General features: G+C 48.0%; 1 protein-coding gene across 5 annotated transcripts in view; it reads left to right on the plus strand.

Annotated features, from left to right (window-relative positions):
- znf536 (zinc finger protein 536) overlaps window positions 1-23,533 on the plus strand; it is a 183,489-nt gene that overhangs the window by 38,039 nt on the left and 121,917 nt on the right. For 3 of the 5 annotated variants that reach the window (XM_029721873.1, XM_029721877.1, XM_029721878.1), the window contains exon 6: window positions 22,653-22,785. The exons of 1 other annotated variant lie outside the window; for it this stretch is intronic. The gene's annotated coding sequence lies outside the window, so the exon portion shown is untranslated. The remainder of the gene's footprint in view (window positions 1-22,652; window positions 22,786-23,533) is intronic. One more of the 5 variants, XM_029721874.1, reaches the window with a different exon arrangement.

The following is a 23,533-nucleotide window of genomic DNA, read 5'->3' on the forward strand; positions in this document are numbered from 1 at the left end:
CAATTCTAAACTTAAAGCATTAAAGGGAGGGTTAAAAGGAGAGGTCTTTCTTGAAGGACTCATTGGGGTGTATTTAAGTTCTACAAAGGCCCTCTCCTGAATGGAGCCTGATTTCTGTGACCAGATTTTTTTTTTTAAATCGGGGCCTAAAAATAGCAGCGTTGTGATGAAACAGGGCTTGAAAAAAACGACGAGTCTCATGGGACAGGGAACCTGATGTGAGTTAGACACCCAGGACGCTCACACATTGCTACGCTGAAAGAGAACAACAAGAAGAGAGACAGCTGGGGAGTATCTGGAAGGGAATTAACGGTATGATGGAACATGCTAAATCGCACAGTGGATTTCTTTAACCTTGTTTTTTATCAGTGTTTATCCAAAACCACACAATGGGGGTTCTGTGTGGATGGAAGGATCTTTTTTTGTAATGTACTTCTCAATAACATCCCAGGTTTTACTCCTAGAATCAACCTTATCCCTATTTTAAATCCCTGTTTTCTGGCTGGATGTTTTTTGTCGTTTCTGTGGGTGCCTCTCGACCTCCGTTTCGGCTTCAAATTGGAGGCACATTTATGCAAGCGCAGTAGACACCTACAACCAGAGGAATATGTGTCAGCTGTAGAGGAGAATTCAATTAAGACACCCCGGAGGTGTGGTAATTGATCCGCACGCGTTTTGTTCCTGCCTCTCTCTTTCTTCTCTCCCCCCCTCTTTTTTGTTGTTGTTGCCTCTTGCCTGTTGTTGTCTCATGAAAACCAGGCTTGAGGAACGCAAATGCCACAGTGACTCATCAGCAGTTGTTTCGTTACTGTGAAGCTCTCTATAGGTGCCAATGCTATGCCCCTTACTAACTTGAACACTTTCTTTGTCGTGTTATTTTGGCACCCAGTGTTGATGACTGCTCTTCGCGTGATCTACGTCCGATGTGTCACTTTGTCCTGGTTTTCGTTTTGATCTCCTTAACTCCCGAAGAGACAAAAGGAGTGTATGAATCCGTCTGTTTTTAAGAAAAAAGGCCAATTCAAACAGTTGACCTGTTGTCACAGACAGAATGAAGATCCCCATTGATGATTCATCCCAATGTGAAGTTTATGATGTTGCCCGCAACACTGTAACCCGTTGACTTGTTTTCTACTTATTCTAATTGGTTGAAACGTTCTCTTTTACTGACTTTGCTCTTTCACTGTGCTCGCCCTCCCCGTCTTGCCCCTCCTCCTCCTCCTCCTCCTCCTCCTCTTGTATCGAGGTGGAGGGTTCCAAGTGCTCGATGATGCATTAATACGGACACCTGCTTTGTTCTGGCGGCCGGCGTATCGCCTGTTTCGCCCGCTCCCCCTCTTTCATCATCCGTCTGCGGTTTGTTTGGAACCGTCCTACCTGATCTGAGAGCATGGCTGGCTTGGGTTTCACTCTCACATTCACCTTCAAGGGAGGTGGGCATGCAGGCGGAAGGCTGGGGATGCAGTGTGTGGATGTGTCTGTCTGTCTGTCTGTCTGTCTGTCTGTCTGTCTGTCTGTCTGTCTGTCTGTCTGTCTGTCTGTGTGCGTGCGTGCGTGTGTGAACGGACTAGTGGTCCATGGGTCTGTCTGACCTCATTCCCCTCTGAACTCGTATGTGACTTACGTATGTCATGTGGTGGACTTCCAATGTAGCAGGCTGGCTTCAGGTCAGTGTGTTCATCCCCCAGCTTAGGCAGTACATGCAAGAAGGGAACAGTGTTAGAATCCATCCCACGTCCTTGAAAGATTCAGACTAACCCTCCCCTGACTTGTCATTCCATTAAATCCGAAAGAACTGGGGGGAAAAAAACAGTAGAATACTTAATGTGGCACAATATGTTCTGTTACATTATACTTTCTTAGCTGGGAGAGAGGCAAAAGGCCAGTGAAAAGGAATACTTGCTATTTAATTACTGTCAGCTGAATGAGCTCTGTTCTGTTCGCCCCCTCCCTGATGTAAAAATTCTTATTCACTTAGTATGTAGGTCACATTACAGCGGTGTCTAGTTATTGGACATGGGCTTAGATAACTGTTTGTTGAGTATTAAATGCTTTTGCTGCCTCAGCACCCTTTCTAACTGGTGTTTTTCACACAGCTGTGCTACTGAAAGGAGGCAACGCTGCAGCAAAAATCATGCCACCCCCTCAGACCCCGCCAAAATGTGGGGCTGGGTGTTTTTGGACTGTAAAAAGTGATTTAGTGACATACGTTCCAATTCCCCCCCCCCCCCCCCCCCCCCTACGATTTAACACTTTTAAGTTAAGAAGATCATTTATATATGAAGCGCAGTTACAGCTATGGAGCTTAGCCATTGGAATGGCAAAGAATAAACAGAGATGAGCTCTATGACCTGTGGTGTCAGCCAAGCAGGTGAATCTGTGCTTTCTGTACTCTTATCCGTGTTTTGCTTTCTGTGACCTTGCGCTCGGCTAATGCCGAGCTGCTTTCGCACAGGGCCGCCTTAATGGTGCGGATAGGCCCCAATGTTGCCGCAACGCTTTCCTCAGGTTTGGCCTAGCCTGTTGTTTCTGGCCAAACGGGAGCTGTTGGTTCTTCCTCTCGCTCTCCTCCCTTGTATGAAATGAGCCCAGATGGTGATTGATTTTTCAAGTGCCGACATCCCTGCTTGAGAACACACTCCCTTCCCTCTTTGTGCCGAGCAAGTCAGGCACAATAACATCATGATGCGATCGTCAGCTTTGTGCCGCCACCATCCGCCATTGATTGACAAAGGGCACACACACACACACACGCAAACACACACACGCCACACAAAAACTACACAACTCGCATTATCTTAAAGCATATTCTCTTTAGAGAAGAAGATGTTTACAATGAAGACAGAGACACCGCCGGAGTGATCTTGGGAGACCTACTGGTTCAGAAAACACCAAATATACCCTGTAATACACAGTAGATATGAGACACATAGTTCTGGACGGTGAGAGCAGACCCCGGATGGGTGGACGTGGCAACAGTGCACATTTGCCACAGCCCCATTGAGTCAACTCTCAAGCTAAATGATGTCATTGGCTAACTAGCCATTCTCAGGCCATTGCCTCGGTTTGCGTGACTAAATACATACAATTAAGGCCCCGGCACTTCTCAATCTCTATGAACGCATTGTTATCCCGGGTTCAAGTGCACTGATAATGGGGGCCGGAGGAAAACAGGCGTATCATCGAGGCGCTGCACACAGAGGGCTGGTGGGTAAAATAGATGTCTCATTATTAGTCGCATTCTCTTTCGCCCCAACAGCACAGCTCTCTCACTCCATCTATCTCGCTGTCCTTTCTCTCTCACTCGTTCTCTCTCTCTGTCCTTTCTCTCTCTCGCACTTTTTCTCTCTCTGTCCTTTCTCTCTCTCTATCTCTCTCTATCTATCTCTCTGTCCTTTCTCTCTGTCCTTTCTATCTATCTCTCTGTCCTTTCTCTCTCTCTATCTCTCTCTATCTATCTCTCTGTCCTTTCTCTCTGTCCTTTCTCTCTATCTATCTCTCTGTCCTTTCTCTCTATCTCTCTCTGTCCTTTCTCTCTATCTCTCTCTGTCCTTTCTCTCTCTCCATCTATCTATCTATCTATCTATCTATCTATCTATCTATCTATCTATCTCTCTATCGCTCTCTGTATCCTTTCTCTCTATCTCTCTACCTCTCTCTGTCCTTTCTATCTCTCTATCTATCTCTCTGTCCTTTCTATCTCTCTCTATCTCTCTTTCTCTCTCTCTGTCCTTTCTCTCTCTTTCTCTGGTTTTCTGAGGACGCTTTGTGGAATCGCTGTTGTCTTTTACGATGCATATTTCCACGTTGGTACAGTATTAACAATATGACGCAGGGCTGTGTGCTGAGCTCTCTGGCCAGATGTACACTTGTGAAAAGGCCATTTCCCCTCTGCTCTCCTGCTAATTCTCCCTTTAAATGCATCGTTAGTTCTTTAGGGTGGTGTGAAAATGGCTGGACAGTGGACAGGAAGACAAACGAAGAGAAAATAGCTCGGTTAGAAACGGTTTGTTATGGATATGAACTTTGATTTTTTTTTAATTTACAGTCATTGTCTTATCAGATTTTTGTGGTTGATCAGATCTCTCAGTAAACGGTGGAAAGTGGACCACCTATCCAAAACCGCTATGTAAATTGCAATGCTAGTTTAGCTGACGGTTTCTAGTTATATCCACGCAAATCAACCACAACAGTTTATAATGTTCTACTGATGGAAGTCACATCCTGTCCAGTCGAACCGCACGGTCAAGTGCAACATTTACAGGGTTACTTCCTTGACTCTCTCAGTCCCCTTGACAGTGACGCCTTGAAGTCATGTGAGGCTGGAGCTCAGTTGCTTCTGTCCGTCTGTGTAAGAGGGTCACCCCTCTCCTCCTCCTCCTCTGACTGCCCCCCCCCCCCACCACCACTCCCTCCCCAGAGATAGATGGGCTGACCACAGAGGCAGAGCAGACAGAGCTCTGTGTTTTTTTGGGGGGGGGTGGGTGGGGGGGTTCACCTCCGAGATTGGGTGTGGGGGGGGGGGGGGCAGCGGTCCGTAACGGGTGCGTTCCCCTCCAGTCGCTAGCGGCCGTGTAGGCAAATGGATCTTATTTTGCGGTGCGTCAACACGTGTAAGGGGGCCCACGGCTCATTACACGGCCCTGATCCCGCTGCAGACACGCCGATGATGGATGGAGAGGATGGACCCGGCCCCGAAGACTCCTCTCCTTTCGTCGCTCTTTCTGCTCCCTTTCTCTCTCTCTCTCTCTCTCTCTCCCTCATATCTCTCTCTCTCTCTCTCTCTCTCTCTCTCTCTCTCTCTCTCTCTCTCTCTCTCTCTCTCTCTCTCTCTCTCTCTCTCTCTATCTCCCTTTATATATCTCCCTCCTGTTGGAGGGAGGCGGAGTGGAGACGTCGTGCGCCGTGCCTGGGACTGATTACCAGGGCCACACCACAAGAGCCCTAAATCGTGGTCAGGTTTGGTGGTTTCACCAGGTAGTGTAGTCGGTGTTGGATCCCAGTGTCACCACGGAAGGCTTTAACCCCATCATCCCCGCTCCCCCTTCACACGTAACCCCTCCCTCGGTTGTCCTTAGTCGCCAACCACCAACCCTCCTCCCCCCTTCCTGCATCCAGCCAGAGGTTTTCCACTGCTCTGTGCATTCCTCCCATTCACGGTATGCAGGCTTTGCTAGTCAAATGGTTAATTGGTTACAGATTGCTCTTTAACCTCGGGGTTACACACCACTCACAGGCTGTTCAAGTATTATGGGAAATGGTGTGTGGTTTACAATGCAGACGCGGGGGGGAAAGGTCACCGGATTCCCCACGCCGCATGTCCAAGGCTCTGGCACTCACTCCCTATGACAGTCACTCACGTGACGCCATGGGTTACCTCGCTCTGCACGTGGAGAATATTTACCCGTTATAGTTCTCACCACAACACGCGCACACACGCACGCACACAGACACGCACGCACACACGCACGCACACAGACACGCACGCACACGCACGCACACACACACACACACACACCAGCATAAAAAGAGAGAAATAGAGAACCGTTGAAGGGGCCGGTCTCAAGCAATCTGTTACTTCCAGGCGTCTATTGCGGGTGGTGTTTTGTCATTCGTCCTCCTCTGTGTGTCACGACAAACATGCTCCGTTGGATCGGCGACAGTCGTCATGACAGAGCTCTCAAAACTGGGAGGTGTTTCTGAGAGTTGAGACTCTTGCCAGTCACTTTAACCCCAGGTCCATCTTGGACTGCTACGCCGATCACATTTCAGACCCAGTTGTCCACACCAGGCTAGGGTCTGGGAAGAAAGGACAGCAAAAAAACAGAGCAGACGTATTGCCATGCGCACGTCTGTGAGCACAGCTCCCATGATGCTTTGTTGTCACGGTCTCTCGCTCTCTCTCTCTCTCTCTCTCTCTCTCTCGCTGTGTGTGTCTCTCTCTTTCTCTCTCTCGCTGCGTGTCTCTATGTCTCTCTCTCTTTCTTGTCCTTCTATACTTTCAATCTCATTCCATGCCAGATTAGTACATAGCTCAGTGTATCTATATCCCCAAAATCATTTGGCCTCTATAGAGCAGGTAGATGCAGTATATCTGCAGGCAAATAAACCCGAGCCAATGTACAGAGAAGGGGTTATAACACGGCGAGGGCCAATTATTTTATGATGCGCTGGCTGTCGGCCTGAAATGAAGCGCAGACGCCTGTTTGCAGAGGCACATCTCCTTTGATGCAGAAGAGGGGTGTCATAATCAATATCATGATAAGCATTCAGGAACCTGACCAAGGAGAAACATTTCGGGAGACTCAGAAAAGCCCTGTGAGCCATCGTGTCAAGGGCCTTAGTCAAAATGAATAGAGCAAACGCCACTCCAGTTGTGGGGAAAAAAGCGGTTGTTATCCACGTTCAGCGAGACGTCCGTCACAGAACGTCTGTTAATGGTCCAACGTATTCGTTTCCCAATACGCCCCAGTAAGTGTCTTTCGCCCGCTGGGTCTGAGCAGTGCTGTGTGGGTCAGAGGTCAAACAATGCGGCGTCGGCGCGCCTCTGTCGTCCTCCTCCGTTTCCTCCTCATTATCATCTGGCGAATTAGATTTTCTGCGTGACTAAAATTTCTCCCCCCCAAAAATAATGAAGATGCCTGTTTGTCACCTGAATTAGGTTTCCACTCCTAGCTGAGCGTATGGAAAAGGCCGCCGTGCGTCAGTATGCCTGTTGTGCATGTTGATCGTGATTCCAGTTAACAGATTTTGTTCAACACGGGAACATTACTTAACATAGCAGTTCAAATCAAAACAACACAGAGAAGCTGGTCGTTATGTCAGAACATAGTTTGCATTTGAGGGGATAATTTTTATGTGTGAGAAAGACCTGTTTGGGTATAGATTCTATCGCTCGCTGGCTTGAGATACTATCTCATGAATGATCAAGCTGTCCTTGAGGGTAGATAATATTCCGACGCCATTTTGTATCTCGCCTCTACACTCCTCCACGTCTCTAATCATTTAAGCGATTTATCCTGAATGAGATGGACGTGTCCCTCCGTGTGCCAGGCAGGCGGGCAGCATGTGCTGGTTTATACACGGGACGGAATGGGATGGCATGGGACGGAATGGGGATGGCATGCTCACGGTTAATGCCATGGGTTGTTTTTGCAGGTCCCCCTCTTTTACTGCATTTGGACAGGAAAGGGATGAATTTGATTGGCTTTGTTCAGTCTTCCTGGCAGTCGACATGCGCTGACATCTGTTCCCTCCTAACCATTCAAACTAATGTCGATCAGAGCGCGCACCACACACAGACGTGGACATACGCAGAAAGTATGCAGCCCGTTTGCCTTCACACACACGCGTGCACAAGCACACGGACACACACACACACACAAACATGTAATTGTGGCACCAGTCATGCAGGGTTCAGTGATGAGGAACATCAAGAGGCACAATGGCATGTAAAAAGTGGCATGAATTATTAGCAGTGACTGAGTCTCAGAGCTAGACGGATAGAGGGATCATTATGTGACTCAGTAAAAAGCAACACTGGCACGGGTGGGTGAGAGAAGGCGGCTGATTTGCTTATGGATTCAGGGCTGATTGTGGCAGCGTTGCAAATCTTATTGCATTGCTAATTTATATTATAGATGCTGGCACCGGAACCATCATATATCTTAGACTTGGAATCTGAGGCGAGAGCGGTATGGGGGGGGGGGGGGGGGGGGGGGGGTAGAAGCATAAAGAATTTCTGTCAGTTGTCCCTCTTTAAGCAAATAACCGTCTGGATGTCTGTGTGGTATTAAAGAAACTGCACAGCTTTCACAGAGAAAAACAAAAGATGAAAAGTCCATCGATGGGAAGCTGTTTCAAATTACTCTCAGTTGGGGCCCTGAGAAATGGATGTGACGCGTCCAGATTTCATATTTTTGTTGCAATTACCCCAACTCTAAATTAATTCTTTGCAGGCTCTGTGTGATTGTGTTGCGCGCCTGTGAGCAGGTGTTCGCCACATTTGAAGATGACAGTGAGGGTAAGACCCACGCCTCGGCTAATAAAGGCACTCTGCGATGGAGCTCATGTGACACTCCATCTCTAGGGTCTGGGGGTCTACCCCCCCATCCACCCCTACCCCCCTCTCTCTGGCAGGGATCCCTCTCTGACAGTTAAGGCTGCAGTCTTTGATTACAGGGGATTGTGTAAGGCATGTGTGAGGTCCTAGGACATGGCTAAGTTAAGTTCAACTCAGTACCATATTGATTTATCCCACACCCAGTAGTGTACAGCACAGGTACATGCACATTTTGCCGACGTATACAGTCTGCTAACATAGACTTAGATGTAACCCGCAACTTAAGTCATCACATGCATGATGCATGAGCTCTAGCTGGAGGATATGCAGTAATGAAGAACGGAGCTGGAGTGTTGAGGTGATGTGTTATCATTAACTAATCCAATTGCCTATGAGATGAGGAGGAATTTCCCGCTCTTGAGAAGGCACTTTTGCTCTCTCTCTCTCTCTCTCTCTCTCTCTCTCTCTCTCTCTCTCTCTCTCTCTCTCTCTCTCTCTCTCTCACTGTCTCTCTCTCTGTCTCTCTCTCTGTCTCTCTCTCTCTCTCTCTCTCACTATCTCACTATCTCTCTCACTATCTCACCCTCTCGCTCACTCTTTCTCTCTCTCACTCTGTCTCTCTCACTCTGTCTCTCTCTGTCTCTCTCACTATCTCTCTCTCTCTCTCTCTCACTATCTCTCTCTCTCTCTGGTTGCTGTTGTGTCGCTGTGACCCGAGGTGTCTGCAGTGTGGGACTCAGCTCTTCGGTGGGGCCTGCCCCAGGTGTCTCAGTGTATTCCCTGAAGGTGCAGCCTAACAGGGGAGAAGCAGAGTGGTGCGCTCCGTCTCGGAGAAGCGTGACAGTAATGCCGTGCGGCAGACACAACTATTTCAGCGGGAGCTCAGCGGGGCTGTCGGATGATGTGTTCTGTCATCGCTACCCAGGTCCAATCTGAACTCGGCACAACTTTCCCAATATTCCGATAGCTTACGTCTTGGGATGACGGAGAATCGGGAAGACATGGGAGGGATTGAGAGGAGTGGAGTGGAGGAGTGGAGTGTGTGCAGCGCTTTAGTCTCTTAAAGAGGAGGTGGATGGGGAGAGGGATGGAAATTAAGCGGGACAGCTGGAAAGAGGCTGAGAGTGATAGGATCGCTCACATAAGGATGCCATTTAAGTTAAGGAGACTTCTAACACTAGCTGGGTCATACCTGGGCTAGCCGGACTCTTTGCGTCCTCACATTGACAATTCCAATCAGGAAACATTTCAGATAGGCCCACCTTTACGCAGCCTTTCTCAAACCAGGAAACGTTCTTTAAAAGATGGACCAAATAAGCAACAACTGAACAAAGTGAAACAAAGTTATTCTATATTTCCTTTTCCCTCTGGGGATTATTCTGCTAGTGGGGAAGGGGGACACAGAGATCTTAAAAGAGGACAGTAACATTCTGTTCTACTGAGCAATTCTCGGTTAAAACAACCAATCACGCCACAGCCCATTTGATGCGATAATCAGCCAGGCTAAAAAAGTGATTAGAATATATCAGCACACCTCTTTTCAGCAATGCAGCTGCTCGGAAACACAAGTCTTACAAGATAACGTCAGACTGACTGGGCCTTGGTGTGTGTGTGTGTCTGTTTTTGTTTGTGTTCATCCATTGTCTCTGAGGTTTCTGCTAAGCCTTGAAACGTTGCACATTATTTTATAACTCCAGCTCCGCTGAAGAGAAATACACAGTTTGAATTTTTGTTGATGTTATTTCTTTTCTTCGTTATTTCCAGAGTAATGCTCGGTCGACCTTGAGCGTTATTTACCGCGACACGTCTCTCTGTGTACATCTCTCTGTACATTTTACAGTGTTCACTTTTCAAGGCGGTAGATGCGGTTTCTTCATCTGTCGAGTACCTTGTGATGCAGTAGACTAGGGCGTGTCTTTAAAGGCCAGGGGTGGAGTGCTACTGTGGAGATGTGATTTACCTCAGAGACTGTACCTCTCTGTGTGTTGGGAGTCCTGGCTGCCATAGTCCCCCCCCAGAAAGGATTTCTACCATCATTGTTGAGGCTTCGGTGTCACCTTTTTAACCCTTTCAACACAAAACATAGATCTCCTTTTGACTGGGCAGGGACCCATCTCATAGTGAAATTTCCCTGATAATATTGCGGTGGTCTTCTTACTCAAAAGGAGCAGAGAGAGAGAGAGAGAGAGAGAGAGAGAGAAAGAGATTACCATTTGTAAGATAAACCCATTCCAGCCCTGCCCCAGTTTAAATTACACTGTGTTTTTCTTTTTTGATTTCCATTTGCGCATAATGCTCTCTCTCAGCATGTTTAAGTTATATTATTAGCGTGTGAGCGTTTCTCAAGAGATTTTTTTCTCCCCCCCTCTATTTTTTCCCCTCCCTTTATTTCAGTGGGATTCTCGCCTCCCGATGCATTAGCCTCCTGTAATTGGCAAATGATCTTTAGATGGTCTGGAGATTGAGAGGCAGCTCACTAGCCCGACTACAGTATAGGGCTGCATTACTGTAGTCTATTTGGGACGGGCTCTTTTGGTACAGGAGGTGTTCCGGTCACTGTATCATCCAGACTCCTAATCGTCCCTCTCTCTCTCTCACAGCTCATTGTGCGAAATAACAAATGGCCGGGCAGCTCCAAGCACAAAGGGCTATCACCACATTATTCAAGAGAAGCCGTGGAGCCTTGCCAGGGTCTGCTGTTAGGAGGGGAGGAAAAAAAGGAAATCTGCGTATTGTGATTTGCCATTTATAATTGGCTGGTGATGCTAAATGGTCGGTGGCCAGAACTTTTTTTTATTTTTTTAAACGCAATCTGTGGCTGTGTTTTCGGGCCGATGTATCGCTAATGACAGATCGCCACGAACGCTCGGGAACAGAATGGCGCTCATGTAAGGCTAGAAAAACACAAATATGTTTATGTGTTCTGTCCAGAGATGTTTGGATGAGTCAGAGGTTATAGTGCAGCAGTTTGACATTGCAATAGAAATATATGAAAGAAACGAAGGGGGGAAAAGATAGGAGTGGGGGGGGGGGGGGGGGGGGGGGGATAACTGACGACCAGACGCTGGGGCTATAAAGCTATGCTCGAATCCCTGTGACTATTTTGTAGAGGACACGCTCTCTATTTGGAAGCCAGAGTAGCTGCCCCTCCCGCGCCCCCCGCCCCCAGTCTGAACAGAGCAGTATTTCTGAGGTATGGGATGACAGGGCTCATGGCTGATAGTCCTGTTGGCAGTGAGAGAAAGATACCGGTTCTCAGGGGGAGCTGTCCTCTACATAGTGAGCTCAACAAAAGATACTATTTGATAAAGACTCCCCTCCCCAAAGCCTCCATAAATAATGAAAAGTTAATGAAGAGGTAACTTAATGATGTAATGAATACCACTGAGCAAGGTCAAGCTGAAGGGGAAAAGTTGGTGGGCTTTATAAAAGCCATGCGATGAGATCTATTGTATGAGCCTGTCTGTGGGCCTGGTGTGCTCTTTTTGGTTGGTCGTGCAGTCTAACCTTGCTTTCTGTTAGTGTACTGCGTGTGTGTTTGTATGCATGCGTGTGTGTGTGTGTGTGTGTGTGTCTGTCTGTATGTGTGCATGCATATGTGTGTGTGTGTGTGTGTGTGTATGCATGTGTTTGTGTGTGTGTCTGTATGTGTGCATGCATATGTGTGTGTGTGTGTGTGTCTGTATGTGTGCATGCATATGTGTGTGTGTGTGTGTTTGTGTGTGTGTGTGTGTCTGTATGTGTGCATGCATGTGTGTGTGTGTGTCTGTATGTGTGCATGCATATGTGTGTGTGTGTGTGTGTGTGTATGCATGTGTTTGTGTGTGTGTCTGTATGTGTGCATGCATATGTGTGTGTGTGTGTGTGTGTGTGTGTGTCTGTATGTGTGCATGCATGTGTGTGTGTGTGTCTGTATGTGTGCATGCATATGTGTGTGTGTGCGGGCGTGCGTGCGTGTGTGCGTGCATGCATGTGTGTGTCTGTATGTGTGCATGCATATGTGTGTGTGCGGGCGTGCGTGCGTGTGTGCGTGCATGCGTGTGTGTGTGTGTGCGTGCGTGTGTGTGTGTGTGTGCTGGCATGTGTGGCCCAGTGGAGGGACTGGATCTAGTGTTGAACTGGTGATTAAAAATTGAAAGGGTTTGAATGACACCGATGAGAGTGTGTCGGTGCCACGTGCGATCGATAGTGCTCCCCTCGGTGGCGTGCACTGTGTGTGTGGACCATAAACCATGCCGTCTCAGGTCTTCAATGGTCAGCAACCAGTGTTCCCTATCACCAATAAACATTTAACATCAGAATGATCTGAAATATGAAGCTGCCTGTATTTAACCATAACATTATTTTATGTGGTGTTGGGACTTGCCCCAAGATGATATTTTCAACCAAAACTGTTTTCCCTCTGTGTCCTGTACTTAAAGATGAATGGACGTTTGGTCCATTTGTGCTGGGGACATGACCCTGCAGAGTGGTTCCAGTTTCAGCCCGCTCGCCTCAGCCCGAGAAGTGCTTACTTGGCGGCAGCCAGGTGGCCTGTTCAATCTGTTTACCTTTGGCTGAGGTAAAGAAATGTCTGCCCTGACTCCCTAGGTGGTGAGGCTGAGGTAAAGAAATGTCTGCCCTGACTCCCTAGGCAGTGAGGCTGAGGTAAAGAAATGTCTGCCCTGACTCCCTAGGTGGTGAGGCTGAGGTAAAGAAATGTCTGCCCTGACTCCCTAGGCGGTGAGGCTGAGGTAAAGAAATGTCTGCCCTGACTCCCTAGGCGGTGAGGCTGAGGTAAAGAAATGTCTGCCCTGACTCCCTAGGCGGTGAGGCTGAGGTAAAGAAATGTCTGCCCTGACTCCCTAGGCGGTGAGGCTGAGGTAAAGAAATGTCTGCCCTGACTCCCTAGGCGGTGAGGCTGAGGTAAAGAAATGTCTGCCCTGACTCCCTAGGCGGTGAGGCTGAGGTAAAGAAATGTCTGCCCTGACTCCCTAGGCGGTGAGGCTGAGGTAAAGAAATGTCTGCCCTGACTCCCTAGGCGGTGAGGCTGAGGTAAAGAAATGTCTGCCCTGACTCCCTAGGCGGTGAGGCTGAGGTAAAGAAATGTCTGCCCTGACTCCCTAGGCGGTGAGGCTGAGGTAAAGAAATGTCTGCTCTGACTCCCTAGGCGGTGAGGCTGAGGTAAAGAAATGTCTGCCCTGACTCCCTAGGCGGTGAGGCTGAGGTAAAGAAATGTCTGCCCTGACTCCCTAGGCGGTGAGGCTGAGGTAAAGAAATGTCTGCTCTGACTCCCTAGGCGGTGAGGCTGAGGTAAAGAAATGTCTGCCCTGACTCCCTAGGCGGTGAGGCTGAGGTAAAGAAATGTCTGCCCTGACTCCCTAGGCGGCGAAGCTTCTACAACACATGTAGTGGGGAGAGAGGGATGTACAAGTCTACGGTAGACACAAAACCAAGATCTGGTAGTATGGCTTCGATCTGTTGCCGAGGTAGACCACGTTAGCATAGTGTTGTCGGGCAGGTTGTGGTAAAAGGCTGTGTGTGTGTGTGTGTGTGTGTGGATTTGCCAGTGTATGAAACTAGGTGTGGGATGATGGTCTGAGGACTTGTGAGAAAAGGGGCACAGAGAGAGAGAGAGAGAGAGAGAGAGAGAGAGAGAGAGAGAGAGAGAGAGAGACACAGCCTGTGTGCTGCAGAACAAGCCTCTCACATGGGGCTTTGCCTTGCACCAGGCAGGGCCAGGGTCTGTGCAGGTTATACAGATTGTTTGCAAGACACACACACACACACACACACACACACACACACACACACACACACACCGTTACGCTAGAACTCTAACTCCAGTGCGAGGTGGGAATAGCATGATCTGTAGCACAAGTGCAAACACGTTGCGCGGTTTCCTAATGTGACTGGAGAGACTTGGGGGTCTCCCTCTCTGGCGAGTTTATAGATGACTGGCGTGTCTGTGCCTGTGTGTCATGCAGACCCGATCCACCCGTCCAGTTCCCCTTAAACGAGCCTCAGGTCAGACTGCCTGGCACTCATCTACCCTTAAGCACAAGTCAAGCTAGTAAACAGATGGAGTCAGCACTTTTAACTACTCAAATGTAGCTAGTCAACCTCTGATATACAGTGTACACTATTAGGATAGTAGCAAGAGTGTGAGCTCCTAGTAGCTTTCTTACCTAGTCAGTCATCTAGCTGGGTCTTAGTAAATATGCTCAAGTAGCAGCAGAAAAAGGGAGTGAAAAAGAACAGCTGATCTCAGAACAGTAATGTAGCGACGAGCAAGGCCGGGTGATGGAATAGCGGCGCACGTCTTAAAAGTCAAATCATTTCATTTTCTTCATCAGAAGACGACTAACCAAAAGGTTCAGAAACCCCGTCTGCACACTGCGGCAAAGCCCCGAGCCCTTAGATGGCTAGCGATTCATAGGTCCTCTATGTGATTATCATAGAGGACAGGGCTTGTCCCAGGCCAACTCCTGTGGGACGGCTATGGGTTACAAGGGGAACGGCGGTAGAGAGCTTTTTCCATTAGGAACAGAGAATGAAAAAGCATGCTTACGCCCAAAGGCCTTTTACCAACATTCATTTATGGGATTGTGTTTTTCTTTTCTTTCAGGGGCAAGCTGATGTTTTTTTTTTTTTACCCAGGATAAATAAGGATGCACATTAAATAGAACCTTTAGAATGTTATTTTATGAAGTTAGTGTCTGCATGGCGGCTTTTAACAAGGCATAGAGTACAGTATGTGTGACTGCTTGAGTGTGACCAGTCCACCCTATTCCCATCCCTGATTGTCGCCATCCTTTGCTGTATATTTCTAAAAGGGGGAGCAGAGTCGTATGGAGCATCAAAGGTGTGCTAGGTGGTGCATGTGTACGTGTTAAAAGCAAGCCTCTTTGACGGGAAGCTTCTTGGATGTGCCCTGTGGTCTACCACCACCTGACTCACTGTGGTGTGCCACACTTAAATTGTGCATGGTGGTGTGCTGAGCATCAGTCATCAGAAGACACCATTAAAATACATCTGCTCTGACATCTGATCCTGTCTCGTGTTGTGTCTCCACGGACACAACCCGCTTTTACCTTCAGCCTGGGCCCGTCTAGTGTTGTCTATCCACGAACACAACCCGCTTTTACCTTCAGCCTGGGCCCGTCTAGTGTTGTCTATCCACGAACACAACCCGCTTTTACCTTCAGCCTGGGCCCGTCTAGTGTTGTGTCTCCATGAACACAACCCGCTTTTACCTTCAGCCTGGGCCCGTCTAGTGTTGTCTATCCACAAACACAACCCGCTTTTACCTTCAGCCTGGGCCCGTCTAGTGTTGTGTCTCCACGAACACAACCCGCTTTTACCTTCAGCCTGGGCCCGTCTAGTGTTGTCTATCCACGAACACAACCCGCTTTTACCTTCAGCCTGGGCCCGTCTAGTGTTGTGTCTCCACGAACACAACCCGCTTTTACCTTCAGCCTGGGCCCGTCTAGTGTTGTCTATCCACAAACACAACCCGCTTTTACCTTCAGCCTGGGCCCGTCTAGTGTTGTCTATCCACGAACACAACCCGCTTTTACCTTCAGCCTGGGCCCGTCTAGTGTTGTGTCTCCACGAACACAACCGCTTTTACCTTCAGCCTGGGCCCGTCTAGTGTTGTGTCTCCACGAACACAACCCGCTTTTACCTTCAGCCTGGGCCCGTCTAGTGTTGTCTATCCACGAACACAACCCGCTTTTACCTTCAGCCTGGGCCCGTCTAGTGTTGTGTCTCCACGAACACAACCCACTTTTACCTTCAGCCTGGGCCCGTCTAGTGTTGTGTCTCCATGAACACAACCCGCTTTTACCTTCAGCCTGGGCCCGTCTAGTGTTGTGTCTCCACGAACACAACCCGCTTTTACCTTCAGCCTGGGCCCGTCTAGTGTTGTCTATCCACGAACACAACCCGCTTTTACCTTCAGCCTGGGCCCGTCTAGTGTTGTCTATCCACAAACACAACCCGCTTTTACCTTCAGCCTGGGCCCGTCTAGTGTTGTGTCTCCACGAACACAACCCGCTTTTACCTTCAGCCTGGGCCCGTCTAGTGTTGTGTCTCCACGAACACAACCCGCTTTTACCTTCAGCCTGGGCCCGTCTAGTGTTGTGTCTCCATGAACACAACCCGCTTTTACCTTCAGCCTGGGCCCGTCTAGTGTTGTCTATCCACGAACACAACCCGCTTTTACCTTCAGCCTGGGCCCGTCTAGTGTTGTGTCTCCATGAACACAACCCGCTTTTACCTTCAGCCTGGGCCCGTCTAGTGTTGTCTATCCACAAACACAACCCGCTTTTACCTTCAGCCTGGGCCCGTCTAGTGTTGTGTCTCCACGAACACAACCCGCTTTTACCTTCAGCCTGGGCCCGTCTAGTGTTGTCTATCCACGAACACAACCCGCTTTTACCTTCAGCCTGGGCCCGTCTAGTGTTGTGTCTCCACGAACACAACCCGCTTTTACCTTCAGCCTGGGCCCGTCTAGTGTTGTCTATCCACAAACACAACCCGCTTTTACCTTCAGCCTGGGCCCGTCTAGTGTTGTCTATCCACGAACACAACCCGCTTTTACCTTCAGCCTGGGCCCGTCTAGTGTTGTGTCTCCACGAACACAACCGCTTTTACCTTCAGCCTGGGCCCGTCTAGTGTTGTGTCTCCACGAACACAACCCGCTTTTACCTTCAGCCTGGGCCCGTCTAGTGTTGTCTATCCACGAACACAACCCGCTTTTACCTTCAGCCTGGGCCCGTCTAGTGTTGTGTCTCCACGAACACAACCCACTTTTACCTTCAGCCTGGGCCCGTCTAGTGTTGTGTCTCCATGAACACAACCCGCTTTTACCTTCAGCCTGGGCCCGTCTAGTGTTGTGTCTCCACGAACACAACCCGCTTTTACCTTCAGCCTGGGCCCGTCTAGTGTTGTCTATCCACGAACACAACCCGCTTTTACCTTCAGCCTGGGCCCGTCTAGTGTTGTCTATCCACAAACACAACCCGCTTTTACCTTCAGCCTGGGCCCGTCTAGTGTTGTGTCTCCACGAACACAACCCGCTTTTACCTTCAGCCTGGGCCCGTCTAGTGTTGTGTCTCCACGAACACAACCCGCTTTTACCTTCAGCCTGGGCCCGTCTAGTGTTGTGTCTCCATGAACACAACCCGCTTTTACCTTCAGCCTGGGCCCGTCTAGTGTTGTCTATCCACGAACACAACCCGCTTTTACCTTCAGCCTGGGCCCGTCTAGTGTTGTGTCTCCATGAACACAACCCGCTTTTACCTTCAGCCTGGGCCCGTCTAGTGTTGTGTCTCCACGAACACAACCCGCTTTTACCTTCAGCCTGGGCCCGTCTAGTGTTGTGTCTCCATGAACACAACCCGCTTTTACCTTCAGCCTGGGCCCGTCTAGTGTTGTCTATCCACGAACACAACCCGCTTTTACCTTCAGCCTGGGCCCGTCTAGTGTTGTCTATCCACGAACACAACCCGCTTTTACCTTCAGCCTGGGCCCGTCTAGTGTTGTGTCTCCATGAACACAACCCGCTTTTACCTTCAGCCTGGGCCCGTCTAGTGTTGTGTCTCCACAAACATAACTCACTTTTACCTTCAGCCTGGTCCTGTCTAGTGTTGTCTCTCCACAAACATAACTCACTTTTACTTTCAGCCTGATCCTGAAACTACACAGAAACTGCCAATCCTCCCCTAGACTCTACAGCCAGACACACAGTGACCCACACAGCCTTGTAGGCCCCCAGACAACCTTGATGTGTGTTTTTGGTTTGTGGATATGCAAGTTTGCAGTGTGTGTGTGTGTGTGTGTGTGTGTGTGTGTGTGTGTGTGTGTGTGTGTGTGTGTGTGTGTGTGTGTGTGTTGGCAATACTTGGAACAACTTTTTATATGGGCGATATTAGATATTACTACTCCAATAAACCGATAATAAGCATTTGCTGAGTCTACATTTTTTTTTGTATCACTTCTGATGAAGTGTAAACACTCAATCTTTCCATCAAATTCCATTAAACACAGTGAGAAATGCAAACATGCGTGTGCACTCCTAAAAAGCCCCAAGCAGTGAATTTTAAACAGCCGTGCGTGGACATAAATAGTTTAATCTGATGTCCGTAAATCATATGGAGAATGTACATTTGGCCTGGGTGCGGCCTTCAGGTTCACACCCGGATTCTGTAAACATGTTTTTTAACCCGGTCGCGTCGAGTCTTAAGAGACTGCCATAATCAAAAACAATAACCGCTCTAAGCGTAAACTCCTCAAAAAGTCCTGGAGAGGTATGGAATAATAATCTGTGGGTGGGCCCCGCCGAACGCTGAGAACGCAAACATTTCACTGTTAAGTTGTTTAAATAAAGGCCTCGGGCGTATAGATGGCTGAGAGATAGGACATGCTGCCTTAATTACGCACGGCCGTAAAAAAAGTACGGTATAAATGATGTCTCTCCGTTCAACAGGGTTTAACCTATAACATGTCAGCGAGGTGTGCACTTCAGACGCGAGAGCGGATGTATTGTTTGGAGAAAAAAACAACAGGCTCTGAAGGAGAAAAAAATATAAATGACAACAACAAAAAGAACAAAAGACTACAATCAACAAAGAGAGCAGTGTTTACTCTGAATATAAAGACTTTCAAATTCTTCCCCCCACCGTTGCGTGGCATTACAGAGAGAAAATAGACCAGCTAAGCACCCCGTTTATTGTTCATAAACTCTGTGAAAGGTAATATGCTTTAAAAGCACAGTAAATGTATTGGTGTTGCTGGAGTTTGCTCTTATGGACGGTGTAAGTTACATTAGGCAGTGGAGAGAAATAGATTCTTTTTCCTGAAGTTTCTACTGCTGGGTGGCCCACTCCTCTTTAGCTGTGTTAACATAAGAATAGAGGGGTGGCTAGAGTGTGAGGGGGGGGGGGGGGGTTTAGCTGGTTGAAATGATTCTGCGCCTCCGCTGCTGCATAGCAGGGGCTGTTGTTATCCACTTATAACATCAGACGTTCACTCTCTCTCTTTTACTCCCTCTGTTTCACAGTCCTCCCTCTCTCTCCCTCTCTCTCCCTCTCTCTCCCTCTTTCCCCCTCTGCTCCACTGTGTCGTAGAGCAGTTTGGCCATCGAATCGGGGGCGCCTATATACCAGTCTTATTTTGTAATGCCTGACTCAGCCTTGGCACACCTCTGTCCCAGATCTCCTCAGGCGCGTGGCGGCCTACAATGTGACGCGGCGTCACGCCCGACGTGGAATTTTCGACCCGGGAGAGAGGATAAAACGTCTCTCCTGTCCACAGCCAGAAGGCCCAGAGCAGGCGTACACACACGACACGAAACAGGAACTCTGCCTCCTCTTAATCACGTTTCATCCTCCCAGTCTTAAAGCCCTGGATCTGAACGGTAGTTCACCTTAAGACGAGCTATGGTCTGGGACCGTGACACTGTTAAGCATGGAGGAGGAATGGCGTTAGAAATAACTGTTTGTATACGTTTAGCGTCCGTCTCGGAGCGCAGGGAACGGTGGCTGAACGGTGCTTAAAGACATCTGGATGCGATGAAGTGCCATTTATCTAAACAAAAGGGAGTCTCTCGGCCTAGCAAGCCACCCAACGTGCGTTCGGCTTTCAACGCGTATTTGTGCAATGTTTTCTAAAGTGCTATATTGACAAATGTTTCATTGCAACTGTATTAAGCTTTCCAACATGAGATGGCTTTCCTTGCTACGATTTCCCCCTAGATAAACATGGAGACCATTGAAAGTAGCTGTGCACTTGATGAATGACTGAAAAGGCATACTTCAGGGCTGGTCAAAAGACGAAAAAGACCAAACACGTTATTGGATTGACATTTTATAATAACAATAATATTCTTTTCAACTTCTATAGCGCTATTCATTACATAAAGAATCTCTAAAAGGAGAAGCGATTTAGAAGAGGGAAAGAACGTAGCTTTCATGAGATGGGAGGTGTTGAGAGGGTCGGGGAAAGTTTGTGGATGGAGTTGTCTTTGGAGGGAGGTGGTCAAAGGAGGGAGAGCAAGCGAAGATGGTCTCTGGACCATCGTATATAAACACGCTCAGAACATTGGAGGCCGTACAAATGCATGAACTCGTTTTTGCTTAGTTTCAGAGCTATCTGGGCATCAGCTACATTTTACAGTACTACAGCATATCCATCAAGATTGATTTCCCTCCCTGTTTTTCCACACCATTGGTGATCTGCAAATCAGACTTACTATGAGAGAGAGAGAGAGAGAGAGAGGGTGATGGAGGGAGAGAGTGGGGGGAGAGAGGTGGCCTGTGTGTGTGTGCATGAGAAGTGCACCTATAGATTTATCAGCTCTTTCATTCTATTTAAACAAATAAGTCTTGGAGCCTTGGAAGGCAGTGTAGGGACATGCCTAGGATAATAAGCGTCATGGAATCTAATCAGATTTATAAGAGGAATTGATTGTTGTGTGGCAGGAGGAGCAGGAGTGGGGTTGGCAATAAGCTGAAATTTAAGTGTTAATTTTTATGCTAATCCGCTGGCATCTCCGTGTGATGCAATTTGGTTCCCTGCACCGCAGATATGAAATTGTCCTGCTCACAGAGAAAATGTCAGCTTGCCAGACCCTGAAAGCTTGTTATTTATTAGGTATGTTTCTATTAGTATGTGTCACAGTTGTTAGAGAGCCACATGCACACGTATAGACACACACGCGCGTGCGCGCACATACACACACAAATACACACAATGGCGCTTCATGCTTGTTCCGCCCAGCTCTTGGCCTTAAAATCGTCTCAGCTCACTGGTTGCAACACTGGGGCATTAATGTATTATCATATATCGGGTGGTCCTTGCCCTCTGGACAAAAGGCTATTTAATACAATTTAATGACATTCCCAAGCAGGAGAAAGGGAGGGAGACAAGGAGGCAGCCTAGATGAAAATAGCATCTGTGTTTCTCATGGCTCGCCCATGCAAACATTTCAGCTTAAGATGCGTGACTTCTAGCCTTTCTCCGGCAGAAAGGGTGGAAAGGAGAAAGCTAATGAGAGGGAGAATTAGAGAGGAAGGAGAAGTCTAAATATGAATTTCCATAAAGACAGTGTGCTGTAATCCAGGCCTTAATGCTGCGTACAGTAACATGTCACAGACGGCATTGCTCTCCAAAGGCCATTAAGTGATCCATTTCCACAGTCACACGGTGATGTCATCCACACGAGACAGCAGAGGGACGTTGACAGCCAGGCGCTGTGTTTGGGTTTCATCCAGCTCTGACAGCTTCCTGTCAAGACGCCGCTCTCCTTTGAAACGCCTATTCTCTCCGCCTCTCGCGTTCAAACTGTACCGTACTCTGTCTAGTCCCCATTCACACTGCTGTTCTGTGTGCCAGTCCCTTAATCCAGTTATATTGCACACTGGGCGTAGTAACAGAGTAAAAGGTTTGGATGCAATTCACATATAGGTCAATTAAATGCACCAACATCTGCTCTCTGCTAACCATTTGCATATAGTATTCATATGTTGATGATGTCCCTTGTTTTTGTGTTTGTGTGTGTGTGTGTTTTTTTGCACTTCCTCCCCTCCTCCACATCTCTTTGTAATAAAAAGAAGAAGATTCACACTTCCCAAAACCGGATACAGCCGTCCTATTTTTACTTCCCCTCTCACCAACGCTTAAAGGAAAGAGTTTCTTGAGCAGACAAGTGCCGGGGTTGTTCTGTTGCCATGCCCCTGATTTCAAAAAGAAGAACCCTTTTACTGTAGTGGGAAGGCCTCCCTTTTCCAAAGCAGCTTAATGCCTTATCAATCAATGATGAGACAGATGGACCAGCGATAATCTATTTAGAATGCCTCACAGCAAATATTGTCGTACAGATGATTAGAGATTGAGCTATTTTAACTCGCCCCCTTATCAAATCTTCCACACATTTTAATACTTTGAATTATAGGGGGGGGGGACTTCACAAATTTGGTTATTTTAAAACGAATCTCAAACATTAGAAAAAGGGGTCTAATGTGTAAACGGCTGAAGTGTGTCTTCTCTTTGTGGCGTTATGGGTGGGGAGAGGGGAACAAAGAACATATGAAGAGCGTGGTGGTCTGTTGCCAAAACCATAATGACAACGCATGTTTCTTTAACCAGAAAAGGGGGGTCCTTTAATGGAATTGTGTCTGGGGGTGTAAATGGCAAAGCTAGAGGCCTCAGTCTCTTTTATGGTCGATGGCTCCCGATTTAGTGTGAGGAGGAGGAGGAGGAGGAGTGAGAAAATGAAGTGGAGGTTGTCAGATGTGGCAGCTGCTTGGAATCCTGATAAATATAAGCCCTTATTGATCGGATGAAAATGAAAGATCCCAGAGTGCCGTGCAGTATTTAGCATCTTGTCTGCCGCACGTCGGTGATGGCCTTGCCTTGGAGGGATAGATTTTCAGCCCGCTGCAAGGCACGGCTTTTATTTCATCTTTAACCTTTTCCGGCTGCGTTTCCTTGACCTCTGCGCATCGCCGCAATTCAGAGAATTTGTTACATTTCACTTGACATCATCTGCCTCTCTCTCTCTCTCTCTCTCTCTCTCTCTCTCTCTCTCTCTCTCACTCTCTGACAGGACAGGACAGAGACACATCCCTCTGGGTCGGTTGTCATTGCTGTGTGCTGTAGTGACTCAGTGGCAGTGACTGCCTGGGTCTCCTCGAACCTGACAGACAGGCTCCAGACCAGTATGCAGTTAGTGTGTTAAGGTATGCCCCCCCCCCCCACACACACACAGACCTTCTGTCACACACTGATCAGTGATCAGTCCCCCTGTCCCACTGGCACAGCTCTATCACACTCACATCGCTCTCTCTCTCTCTACGTTGCCATAGGCTTCTGCTAATGCTTGTAACTTGTTACAATCTGGATTGTGATAATCTACCATAATCATCAGCCACATGCCACCTAAAAACACACATGAACGTCATTCAGTTACCACACTGAGACATGTCCCCTTGTGCCACCTCTCCAATGTCACTATACTTCCACTTCATGCCTACCCACCCTATGTCTTTTTCATTTATAAGAGCTAGCTAGCAATTATAACATGAGAAATATGGGACGAATCATGAACAATTTATGTTTTGGCATTAGTGTAATTGAATTCTACTCGTATATCACAGGGAGACGTTTCAGGCTTGAATTAAACGAGAGGTACGGATCCATGAAAATAAGGCTCCCTTACTTGTCTTTTGAACAACGCTCCCTTACTCTTTTAGATGGATGATAAATCCCCTGTGAGGGAGCCTGCAACAGCTGTTGGCAGACAGGCTAGATATGAGAATAGCAGCATAGGATGAGCGAGCATTAAAAATTTATACGCTATTTAGCCTAGGTGTATTTTAGGTATTTGACATTTTCATGTCCGGGACAGACTCGATTTATTCATAGTACAGAAAATAAAATAAAAATAGAGAAGGAGTGGGGGGAAAGAGCCATAAGTGAAGGCCATTC

This window comes from Salmo trutta, chromosome 29 (assembly GCF_901001165.1).
Source record: "Salmo trutta chromosome 29, fSalTru1.1, whole genome shotgun sequence".
Taxonomy (NCBI): Eukaryota; Metazoa; Chordata; class Actinopteri; order Salmoniformes; family Salmonidae; genus Salmo; species Salmo trutta.